We start from the raw sequence: 13,424 nt of genomic DNA, 5'->3' as shown, positions 1-13,424 counted from the left end.
CTTTTCCCACGGGGGGTTTGTGGGATCTTGTTTTTGTGTAGTGCCTGTGAACACTGCATTTACTTCACGTTTTGTTTGTTCTGTATTGTTTTTGGTGAGTTTAATTTATTAAAACATGTGGAACTCTACGCACGCTGCGCCTTGGTCCATTTATTCCAATGATCGTGACACTCTAACTGTCCTCTGCTGATCCTACAGCTATTGTATGCAGTAATAATGTGCCTATGAACCAGATTTGTACTGTTAGCACTGAGCACTGAAGTCCACTGTGTGCAGCTCACCTGGCAATAACATAAATTATATGAGCATATCTACTTCTCTTAAACCTCCATCCCAGAATAAAAGTGCTCAAAATAGCCCATATTAACATATGTAGCTTTAGAAACAAGGTTAATGAAATCTAGTAATGGATGACATTCATATTCTGATCTCTGAAACTCACTTAGATAATATCTTTGATGATACAGTGGTGGTAATACAAGGTTATAACATTTACAGAATATATAGAAATGCCAATGGTGGAGGTGTTGCTGTTTATATTCAGATCCACATTCGTGTAAAGATTAGAGAGGATCTCATGTTAAATGCTGTTGAAGTAATACGGCTACAGGTTCATCTGCCTCACCTAAAGCTCATTCTGTTGGGAAGCTGCTATAGACCACCAAGTGCTAACAGTCAGTATCTGGATAACATGTGTGAAATGCTTGATAATGTATGTGATATCAAAAGAGAGGTATTTTTTTATGTGATTTTAAATATTGACTGGCTTTTGTCAAGCTGCCCACTCAAGAAAAAGCTTCAAACTGTAACCACTGCCTGCAACCTGGTTCAGATTATTAGTCAAACTTGATTTATTTATCTGATTGAACCTTTATTTAACTAGGCAAGTCAGTTAAGAACAAATTCTTATTTACAATGACTGCCTACCAAAAGGCCTCCTGTGGGGGCTGGGATAAAAAAATAAATGTATAAATATAGGACAAAACACACATCACGGCAAGAGAGACAACACAACACTACATAAAGAGAGACCTAAGACAACAACATAGCAAGGCAGCAACACATGATAACACATCATGGTAGCAACACAACATGACAACAACATGGTAGCAACACAAAACATTGTACAAACATTATTGGGCACAGACAACAGCACAAGGGGCAAGAAGGTAGAGACAACAATACATCATGCAAAGCAGCCACAACTATCAGTACGAGTGTCCATGATTGAGTCTTTGAATGAAGAGATTGAGATAAAACTGTCCAGTTTGAGGGTTTGTTGCAGCTCGTTCCAGTCGCTAGCTGCAGCGAACTGAAAAGATGGGCGACCCAGGGTAGTTACAAACAGCACAGGAATGAAATCATCAACATGTATTGATCACATCTTTATTAATGCTGCAGAAATTTGCTTGAAAGCAGTATCCAGATCCATCGGATGTAGTGATCACAATATAGTAGCCATATCTAGGAAAACCAAAGGCTGGGCCTAATATAGTGTATAAGTGTATATTTTGTAGCGATTCCTATGTTGTTGATGTAAATAATATTTGTTGGTCCGCGGTGTGTAATGAGGAGCAAACAGACGCTGCACTTGACACATTTATGAAATTGCTTATTCCAGTTACTAATAAGCACGTACCGATTTAAGAAAATTATTGAAAAAACTGTTAAATCCCCGTGGATTGATGAGGAATTTAAAAATTGTATGGTTGAGAGGGATGAGGCAAAGGGAAGAACAAATAAGTCTGGCTGCATAACCGATTGCCTAACATATTGCCAATTGAGAAATCATGTGACTAAACTGAATAAAAAGAAGAAGAAACTACACTATGAAACAAAGATAAATTACATCAAGAATGGTAGTAAAAAACTTTGGAGCACCTTAAATTACATTTTGGGAAAAATGCAAACTCAGCTCCATCATTCATTGAATCAGATGGCTCATTCATCACAAAACCAACTGATATTGCCAACTACTTTAATAATTTTTTCATTGGTAAGATTAGCAAACTTAGGCATGATATGCCAGCAGCAAACGCTGACACTACACATCCAAGTATATCTGACCAAATTATGAAGACAATCATTGTAATTTTTTATTCCTTAAAGTAAGTGTGGAAGAGGTGAAAAAAGTATTGTTGTCTATCAACAATGACAAGCCAACAGGGTCTGACAACTTGGATGGGAAATGACTGAGGATAATAGCGGACGATATTGCCACTCCTATTTGCCATATTTTAAATTTAAGCCTACTAGAAAGTGTGTGCCCCAGGCCTGGAAGGAAGCAAAAGTCATTCCTCTACCTAAGAATATTAAAGCCCCCTTTACTGGCTCAAATAGCTGACCAATCAGCCTGTTACCAACCATTTTGAAAAAATGGTGTTTGACCAGATACAATGCTATTTTACAGTAAACAAATGGATATCAAACTCAGCATGCTTATAGGGAAGGACATTCAACAAGCACAGCACTTACTGATGATTGGCTGAGAGTTGATGATTGATGAGAAAAATATTTGGGGGGGCTGTTTTGTTAGACTTCAGTGCGGCTTTTGACATTATCGATCATAGTCTGCTGCTGGAAAAATGTATATGGCTTTACACCCCCTGCTATGTTGTGGATAAAGAGTTACTTGTCTAACAGAACACAGAGGGTGTTCTTTAATGAAAGCCTCTCCAGCATAATCCAGGTAGAATCAGGAATTCCCCAGGGCAGCTGTCTAGGCTGCTGTCTTACTTTTTTCAATCTTTACTAATGACATGCCACTGGCTTTGAGTAAAGCGTGTCTATGTATGAGGATGACTCAATACTATACATGTTAGCTACTGAACTTACTGTAACACTTAACAAAGAGCTGCAGTTTGTTTGAGAGTGGGTGGCAAGGAATAAATTAGTCCTAAATATTTCTAAAACTAAAAGCATTGCATTTGGGACAAACCCTAAACCTCAACTAAATAGCGTAATAAATAATGTGGAAATTGAGCAAGTTGAGGTGACTAAACTGCTTGGAGTTAAACCTGGATTGTATTATTTTTTTTAATTGAACCTTTATTTAACTAAGCAAGTCAGTTAAGAACAAATTCCTATTTAGAATGACGGCCTACCCCAGCCAAACCCGGACGACGCTGGGCCAATTGTGCACCGCCCTATGGGACTCCCAATCACAGCCGGATGTAATACAGCCTGGATTCAAACCAGGGACTGTAGTGACACCTCTTGCACTGAGATTCAGTGCCTTAGACTGCAGTGCCACTCGGGAGCCCTGGTAAACTGTCATGGTCAAAACATATTGATACAACAGTAGCTAAGATGGGAAGAAGTCTGTCCATAATAAAGCTCTGCTCTACCTTATTAACAGCACTATCAACAAGGCAGGTCCTACAGGACCTAGTTTTGTCGCACCTGGACTACTGTTCAGTCGTGTGGTCAGGTGCCACAAAAAGGGAAAATTGCAATTGGCTCAGAACAGGGCAGCACGGCTGGCCCTTGGATGTACACGGAGAGCTAATATTAATAATATGCATGTCAATCTCTCCTGGCTCAAAGCGGAGGAGTGATTGACTTCATCACTACTTGTGTTTATGAGAGGTATTGACATGTTGAATGCACCAAGCTGTCTGTTTGAGCTGCTGGCACACAGCTAGGACACCATGTATACCCCACAAGACATGCCACAAGAGGTCTCTTCATAGTCCTCAAGTCCAGAACAGACTATGGGAGACGCACACTACCACATAGAGCCATGACTTCATGGAACTCTATTCCACATCAAGTAACTGATGCAAGAAGTAAAATTAGATTGAAAAATAAACCCAGATAAAAAAAACACCTTATGGAACAGCAGGGACTGTGAAGCAACACAAACATAGGCACAGGCACATGCATACACACACACGACAACATGCACACGTACACATGGATTTTGAACTGTAGATTTGTGGTAGTGGTAGAGTAGGCTGCTGAGGGCACACATTGTGTTGTGAAATCTGTGACTGTATTGTAATGTTTTTAATATTGTAGAAACTGCTTTAATTATGCTGGACCCCATGAAGAGTAGCTGCTGCCATCCATAATAAATACAAATACTGATAATATGCAAATATGATACAGAGGGGTAGGGATATGACATGATCTTTGCTCAATATTCTTACATTTATCAGGGATAAAGTATTTCAAAAAACTGTACAATAAATGTATGCAGAGGCTTAAAAAGGGGATAAACGAGATGCAATAGGCCTAAAGCCACTAAGCCAGGCCTATGTAATGTCCATGAGAGTACATATTGAAGATGCAGCCTCAACTGACATTGATTTAGAGTTGAACCAAGACATGAGGGTCACTCTCTTTCCACCCGAGCACTTTCCCATTGAACAAAAGGCAAAGAGGACGTCTGGCCTACAGGTGTATGTCCGCAGGGAAGGATCAGGATGGCAAGTAAAGCTGTTAATGACACTGTTAATGACACTGTAAAACACTTTACCTCAAAAGTGGGAAGTGAACTAGCAGAAGATTAAGGATTTCCCCTTCTTAACTCTGCAAACAGACATTAGGCAACTCTTAGACAGTGAGTTTCACTGTCTGTTGTTCCACATATCAATGGTTGGGTGTTTTATACCAACATCACTCAGTATTAAAGCAGCTAACGCCAAGGGCTAGTTAATAAAGCAGACTCAGACTTCAAATATGGAAACTTGACATTACGATGACACTACAGGGAATTGTACAGTTATTGTAGTCCATATGACATTCATTGATTGTATGCACATATTGTGCTCTCAGTTGACGGAAAATAAGTTCCCTGAGTATACAGGTGAAGAAACAGACTGTCTAGTTCAGAAACAAAAACAAAAGTTGAACCAAGCACTTTGTCCATGAGGTGCAATGAACCAGGATGTGTTTCTCTAGGTCAGCGGTAAGCAACTACAATAGATTCAGCCGCTGGCCGATTTTTGTCTGTGCGAATGGGCCGGAACAGAATTACAGTGAGCAAAAATATAGACACAACATGCGAAAAATTTCAAAGATTTTATTGAGTTACAGTTCATATGAGGAAATCAGTTAATTGAAGTACATTTATTAAGACCCAGGTTAGGATGATGAGCATGCAGATGAGCTTCTCTGAGACGGTTTCTGACAGTTTTGCAGAGATTATTTTCTTGTGCAAACCCACAGTTTAATCGGCTGTCCAGGTGGCTGGTCTCAGACGATCCCGCAGGTGAAGAAGCCAGATGTGGAGGTCCTGGGCTGGCATGGTTAACCGTGGTCTGCGGTTGTAAGGTCGGTTGGACATAGTGCCAAATTCTCTAAAACGACATTGGTGGCGGTTTATGGTAGAAAAATTAACATAAAATTCTCTGGCAACAGCTCTGGTGGACATTCCTGCAGTCAGCATGCCAATTGTACACTCCCTCAACTTGTGGCATTGTGTTGTGTGACAAAACCGTACGTTTTAAAGTGGCCTTTTATTTTCCCCAGCACAAGATGCACCTGTGTAATGATCATGCTGTTTAGTCAGCTTCTTGATATGCGACACCCGTCAGGTGAATGGATTATCTGGGCAAAGGAGAAATGCTCACTAACAGGGACGTAAACAAGAAATAAGCTTTGTGTGTATATGAAGTATTTATTGGATCTTTTATTTCAGCTCATGAAACACGGTACCAACACTTTACATGTTATGTTTTATATTTTTGTTCAGTAAATACAATGCAAATTGACCACAACTAAGCCCAAAAAGAGATTTCTATTTAAAAATGATAATCATTTCATACCATTTCATACATTGAGACATGATCACATATGTCTTTCTTTATTCGTGGGAATACTTGGGAACAGATTTTTTTTTAAATAAAAAAAGTGTTACATATCTATTTTTTATTATTATCACTCTCGGGACGGTTTTGGCCCACAGGCCGTCTGTTTCCGACCCCTCCTCTATCTTATTGAATGTTCAGGTGACCCTATTGCATTTTGTCAGAGCAGCAGTACATCAGGGGACTCTCTCAACCCTACGTGGCTAGGCTTGTATCCGGATAACACTTTCCTCTTTGGGGTGTGTGTCCAAGGCATTTGTTCACTTTCTGGTGGTGCAGTGTGTTATAGAGACCACCCTTCGGTGGGTGACTGATGGATGTCATTTTTGCAAGTTTCCACATAGAAAATCGGTTTGCACTCGGTTTTCAAATTACACATGGCACTCTGTTCAGAGGTGCTAAAGTACTCTCGGCCGGCAGACGCCCGACAATCCTACCGGTCTGTTTGTGCCATAAGGGACATATAGGCCCCTATATAAATGACTCACTCCTGAAATCTTTAGGGCCATATACACACCTCCCAAGAGTTTGTAGCCGTCGTGTAGCCTTCACACTGATACGCATACAATTTATAATGCCATTTCCCAGTGATATGTCTGAAGAAGATGTGGGTGATTGTGATAGTTTTCCATGGAGCTGGGTTTGACTTGCTGAACCCCAGGACACATGCCAGCCTTGCACGTTATTCTGCCCCATTTCTGTAGAATGGCATGGCATTCAAGAAAGACCTGTTTTCAGCTCTTATCAACATGCTTTATCTGGGGTTATGGTATTGCAGACCTCCAGTCTGTTGTAATGGCTCTCTTTTCCTTGTTACAGTGAAACGGCTATTTGCTTAGGCTACTTATCACCCGAAAATCAGTTCAAGTCACTTTACCTCACAATTGGCTTCATGGGAAAATCAGTCTGAATCAATCTGATCAGGTGCCAGGCACTTTGAACATCCACCCCAACTGGTGCCGCATGTGTGTGCATGTGAAAGACGTGTCCGCCAACAACAAAGCTGGTTCTCAAACCAAAAATTCTATTCACAACAAACAAACTGGATTCATAGCACGGAGGACCTCTGGTCAATGACATGCAGCCCTTTTTAAATTCCTCTGAGAACAAGTCTCTGAATGGTCAGTCATTGATGGGGATTTTCTACGTATAACGACATACTTCTCTATCATTCCACTGAGAATACAGTGCAACACTTAATGAATGTCCTCTTGTTGGAACAAAGGAGTATGTCCACACAATGACGAAGAGAGAAGCCTGTGCAAAATGTCTGTTGGATATGCAGTACCCTGCATGACCTTCAGATGGAACTGATGCATTTTTTATACAGCTCTTTCTGGTTTGCCGCATCTCTCTGTGGTCGTATACACACAGCGTGGTGGGCACATACACTGTCTACCAGAATTAGATCGGAGAAGCCATACTAATAATACAAGATAGAAAAAGAAATTCCAGTCACCTGAAGGCACGAACACTAATGAGACATGCATGATCTGGTGTTACATTAGTAACATGGTCTAAAGGTTATCATTTGTACCATGCTACAATGACAGCACTAGGGTTGAATGGCGGGAACCCGGTTACTGAGATTTACCGGAATTTACAGCGCAAAACCACTCCCAGGATAATTAACTGTGAGAAACCGGTAAATTATAATACATTATACTGAACAAAATGGGGACACAGGCCCAGCCAATCAGAGTGAGTTTTTCCCCACAAAAGGGTTTTATTACAGACAGAAATACTCCTCATGATAAGCTGTAGTCCACACCATCTACCAAGAAAGTTTTCATCAATATTTTTTGTTGCCGTCTACTTACCACCACAAAGCTAGCACTAAGACCGCACTCTTCGAGCTGTATATCACCATAAGCAAATAAGAAAATGCTCATCCAGAAGCGACGCTCCTAGTGGCCGGGGACTTTAATGCAGGGAAACTTAAATCTGTTTTACCTCATTTCTACCAGCATGTGTAACCAGAGGAAAAAAAACTTTAGACCACCTTTATTTCACACACAGAGATGCATACAAAGCTCTCCCTCACCCTCAATTTGGCAAATCTGAAAATAATTATATCGTCCTGATTCCTGCTTACAAGCAAAAAATAAAGCAGGAAGCCAGTGACTCGCTCAATACGGAAGTGGTCCGATGACGCGGATGCTACGCTACAGGACTGTTTCACTAGCACAGACTGGAATATGTTCCAGGATTCATCCCATGGAAATGAGGTGTACCACCTCTGTCACCGGCTTCATCAATAAGTGCATCGACGACGCCGTCCCCACAGTGACCGTACGTACATATATTAACCAGAAGACATGGATTACAGGCAACATCCGCACCGAGCTAAAGGCTAGAGCTGCCGCTTTCAAGGAGCGGGACACTAATCCGGACACTTAAGAAGAAATCCTGCTGTGCCCTCAGACGAACCATCAAACAGGCAAAGTGTCAATACAGGACTATGATTGAATCCTACTACACCGGCTCTGATGCTCGTCAAATGTGGTAGGGCTTGCAAATTATTACAGACTACAAAGGGAAACCCAGTCGCAAGCTGCCCAGTAATGAGAGCCTACCAGACGAGCTAAATGCCTTTTATGCTCGCTTAGAAGCAAGCAACACTGAAGCATGCATGAGAGCACCGGCTCTGATGTTTGGCGGCTGTGGCAGGGCTTGAAAACTACAAAGGGCAACAACATATCTGCCAGGCAACAACACATCTGCCACGCTGATCCTCAACACAAGGGACCCTCAGGGGTGCCTGCTTAGTCCCCTCCTGTACTCCCTGTTCACCCACAACTGCGTGGCCAAGCACGACTCCTACACCATCATTAAGTTTGCTGATGACACAACAGTTCACCGACAACGATGAGACAACCTATAGGGAGGAGGTCAGAGACCTGGAAGTGTGGTGCCAGGACAACAACCTCGCTCTCAATGTAAGCAAGACAATGGAGCTGAAAAGGAGCGCCGAACAGGCCCCCTTAACATTGACGAGACTGAAGTGGAGCGGGTTGAGAGCTTCAAGTTCCTTGGTGTCCACATCACCAACAAACACATTTTTTTTAACCAGGTAGGCTAGTTGAGAACAAGTTCTCATTTGCAACTGCGACCTGGCCAAGATAAAGCAAAGCAGTGTGACACAGACAACACGGAGTTACACATGGAGTAAACAATAAACAAGCCAATAACACAATAAACACGTCAATGACACAGTAGAAAAAAGAAAGTCTATATACAATGTGTGAAAAAGGCACGAGGAGGTAGGCAATAAATAGGCCATAGGAGCAAATAGTTTCAATTTAGCAGATTAACACTGGAGTGATACATGAGCAGATGATGTGCAAGTAGAGATACTGGTGTGCAAAAGAGCAGAAAAGTAAATAAAATAAAAACAGTATGGGGATGAGGTAGATAGATTGGGTGGGCTATTTACAGATGGACTATGTACAGCTGCAGCAACTTCAGCGATTTTTGCAATTCGTTCCAGTCACTGGCAGCAGAGAACTAGAAGGAAAGGCGGCCAAATGAGGTGTTGGCTTTGGGGATGGAACGTGTGCTACGGTGGGTGTTGTTATCGTGACCAGTGAACTGAGATAAGGCGGAGCTTTACCTAGCATAGACTTTTAGATGACCTGGAGCCAGTGGGTCTTTAACCCTGTGGCACCCCCATAGAGACTGCCAGAGGTCCGAACAACATGCCCTCCAATTTGACACACCGAACTCTGTCTGCAAAGTAGTTGGTGAATCAGGCGAGCCAGTCATTAGAAAAACCAAGGCTATTGAGTCTGCCAATAAGAATACGGTGATTGACAGAGTCGAAAGCCTTGGCCAGGTCGATGAACGGCTGCACAGTACTGTCTTTTATCGATGGCGGTTATGATATTGTTTAGAACCTTGAGCGTGGCTGAGGTGCACCGGTGACCGGTTCGGAAGCCGGATCGCACAGCGGAGAAGGTACGGTGGGATTCGAAATGGTCAGTGATCTGTTTATTAACTTGGCTTTCGAAGACTTTAGATAGGCAGGGCAGGATGGATATAGGTCTGTAACAGTTTGGGTCTAGAGTGTCACCCCCTTTGAAGAGGGGGATGACCGCGGCAGCTTTCCAATCTTTAGGTATCTCGGTCGATACGAAAGAGAGGTTGAACAGGCTGGTAATAAGGGTTGCAACAATGGCGGTGGATAGTTTTAGAAAGAGAGGGTCCAGATTGTCTAGCCCAGCTGATTTGTACGGGTCAAGGTTTTGCAGCTCTTTCAGAACATCTGCTATCTGGATTTGGGTGACAGAGAAGCTGGGGAAGGGGGGTAGTTGGCCAGGGTTGGAGTAGCCAGGAGGGAGGCATGGCCAGCCGTTGAGGAATGCTTATTGAAATGTTCGATTATCATGGATCTATCAGTGGTGACCGTGTTACCTAGCCTCAGTGCAGTGGGCAGCTGGGAGGAGGTGCTCTTGTTCTCCATGAACTTTACAGTGTCCCAAAACTTTTTGGAATTAGAGCTAAGATGGAATTAGAGCTAAGATGCGAATTTCTGCTTGAAAAAGCTAGCCTTTGCTTTCCTGACTGACTGCGTGTATTGGTTCCTGACTTCCCTGAACAGTTGCATATCGTGGGGACTATTCAATGCTATTGCAGTCCGCCACATACAAGACCACTGGTAATCTCCCTCGATCTGGGGCTCCACGCAACATCTCACCCCGTGGGGTCAAAATGATCACAAGAACGGTGAGCAAAAATCCCAGAACCACACGGGGGGACCTAGTGAATGACCTGCAGAGAGCTGGGACCAAAGTAACAACGCCTACCATCAGTAACACACTACGCCGCCAGGGACTCAAATCCTGCAGTGCCAGACGTGTCCCCCTGCTTAAGCCAGTACATGTCCAGGCCCGTCTGAAGTTTGCTAGAGAGCATTTGGATGATCCAGAAGAAGATTGGGAGAATGTCATATGGTCAGATGAAACCAAAATTGAACTTTTTGGTAAAAACTCAACTCGTCGTGTTTGGAGGACAAAGAATGCTGAGTTGCATCCAAAGAACACCATACCTACTGTGAAGCATGGGGGTGGAAACATCATGCTTTGGGGCTGTTTTTCTGCAAAGGGACCAGGACGACTGATCCGTGTAAAGGAAAGAATGAATGGGGCCACGTATCATGATATTTTGAGTGAAAACCTCCTTCCATCAGCAAGGGCATTGAAGATGAAACGTGGCTGGGTCTTTCAGCATGACAATGGTCCCATTGCAAATGTTGAACTAATAATATGGCTAGTAATACTGGAAAAGCTAAATCAAAGTCCAAGTATACAGATTTGACGATATTCTTGCAGAAAAATATAATATGAATGCAAATGTCTCCTTCACGATTTGCCCAAATGTACCTGGGTGACTTCACACTAAATGTCATGTAGTGTGCTCATACTTCATGTTATTCGTCTTTGCGCGCACACTGCTGCCATCTCGTGGACACCATCGGAATTACAACCAGAGTGATGGCTATAAGTGGGACCTTTGTTGCATTTCAAAGATGGTGGTAGAAAAAAACGGTTGTTTTCTTAATTTTTCTTCTACCAGATCTATAGTGTTATATTCTCCTACATTCAATTCACATTTCCACAAACTTCAAAGTGTTTCCTTTCAAATGGTACCAAGTATATGCATATCCTTGCTTCAGGGCCTGAGCTACAGGCAGTTAGATTTGGGTATGTCATTTTAGGTGATAATTGAAGAAAAGGGGGCTATCCCTAAGAAGATTTTTAGGACACATCACTCAACTCTATACCCCTCTGTAAACTGGTCATCTCTGTATACCCATCGCAAGACCCACTGGTTGATGCTTATTTATAAAACCCTCTTAGGCCTCACTCCCCCCTATCTGAGATATCTACTGTAGCCCTCATCCTCCACATACAACACCTGTTCTGCCAGTCACATTCTGTCCCCATTCTGGTCCCCAAAGCACACACATCCCTGGGTCGCTCGTCTTTTCAGTTAGCTGCGTGACTGGAACGAGCTGCAACAATCACTCAAACTGGACAGTTTTATCTCAATCTCTTCATTCAAAGACTCAGTCATGGACACTCGTACTGATAGTTGTGGCTGCTTTGCGTGATGTATTGTTGTCTCTACCTTCTTGACCTTTGTGCTGTTGTCTGTGCCCAATAATGTTTATACCATGTTTTGTGCTGCTACCATGTTGTGTTGCTACCATGTTGTTGTCATGTTGTTTTGCTACCATGATGTGTTGTCATGTGTTGCTGCCTTGCTATGTTGTTGTCTTAGGTCTCTTTATGTAGTGTTGTCTCTCTAGACGTGATGTGTGTTTTGTCCTATATTTATATTTTATATTATATTTCATCAACTTGAACACCTGCGTTATTGCCAATTTGTTTAATTAACTTGTTGAAATGAATCCCAATTTATAATAGCTACAAAAAAACTTGGACTACATTTTTATAGTAGGCCTAACTAATAATTAAGAACACATTGAAGTTGGTAGTGGCACATCTGTCTGTCAGAGGAAGCGGTCTGAACAGTTGGAGACATTGTTAGAGGGGACGCCATTCAGGGAGAGAGGCAAGGAAATTTGGATGCTTGTAGAGGCCTGGAGGGTTGTCTGTCTGAGCTGAGCCCTACAGGTGTGCTGCCATCTGGAGTCCCAACCGTTGAACCAACTTCCCAGATAACAGGCTGTCAGCAAACCAATCACACACTTTGATCTGGTGGCATCCCTCTCTATCTCTCTCTTTCACTTTGTTTGAAAGTGGAGACAGTTGGCAGTGTCTGTGAGACTTAGTGTTGCTGTGTACCACATGTATGGTGATGCGGGTATAGAATCGTGTGTGTGTATGTGTGTGTGTGTGCGTGTGTGTACGCACGTGCGCATGTGCTCATGTGTTTGTTTACAGAGGCGTCATGCCCATAGGGGGCACAAGGGCACGTGCCTCCTCAGATATGTTCTGTTTTTAAATGAATTACTGAACTTAATTTTTAAACCCTTTTTATATATCATATATCATAATTATTTATAAAATAATATAAGTATTTTGCAGAGGGATTTACATTTTAGTAATTTAGCAAACACTCTTATCCAGAGCAATTAGGGTTAAGGGCTTTGCTCAAAGGGTATATTGACTGATTTTTCACCTAGTCTGCTGGGGGATTCAAACCGCCGACCATTTAGTTACTGGCCCAACGTTCTTAAGTGCTAGGATACCTGCCACTCTTTGCCTGGCACCCTGACTGCCTTTTATAAACATTTCATGCAGTTCTATGTCATTTTACATACCAGATTTTTATTTTTTATACCACACAAATGACTGATATTATAGGCTAAGAATGAATGGAGAGATATGCCTATGTGTTCATCTTATCATATTTCTCTAATGCCAAATCAGTGTGTCCTGTTTGCAATAAAACTATCGCTGTTTGCAAATAATTAAATCTGAGAAGTCATTAGGAATTTGAGCATGGTACTTTGAAAAGTTAGGCCTACCAAAAGAGCAGGCCTACCGACGCAGAAAAATGTAAGCTTTATCTCCTGGCTATTCTTCTTCTTGTGGCTTAATCAAACGAGAGGAGGTCACAAGTGTTTCCCTAAAAACTGTCTGG

General features: G+C 42.3%; 1 protein-coding gene across 4 annotated transcripts in view; it reads left to right on the top strand.

Moving 5' to 3' along the window:
• The window catches only part of LOC139374627 (G1/S-specific cyclin-D2-like), a 270,693-nt gene that overhangs the window by 28,105 nt on the left and 229,164 nt on the right, over positions 1-13,424 (top strand). The window contains exon 2 of one of the 4 annotated variants that reach the window (XM_071115684.1): positions 5,173-5,277. The exons of the other annotated variants lie outside the window; for them this stretch is intronic. The gene's annotated coding sequence lies outside the window, so the exon portion shown is untranslated. The remainder of the gene's footprint in view (positions 1-5,172; positions 5,278-13,424) is intronic. 4 annotated transcript variants of the gene reach the window in all.

This window comes from Oncorhynchus clarkii, chromosome 2, assembly GCF_045791955.1.
Source record: "Oncorhynchus clarkii lewisi isolate Uvic-CL-2024 chromosome 2, UVic_Ocla_1.0, whole genome shotgun sequence".
Classification (NCBI taxonomy): domain Eukaryota; kingdom Metazoa; phylum Chordata; class Actinopteri; order Salmoniformes; family Salmonidae; genus Oncorhynchus; species Oncorhynchus clarkii.
Note: the sequence above shows the minus strand (reverse complement) of the source record. Positions and strands in the feature narration are given on the sequence as shown.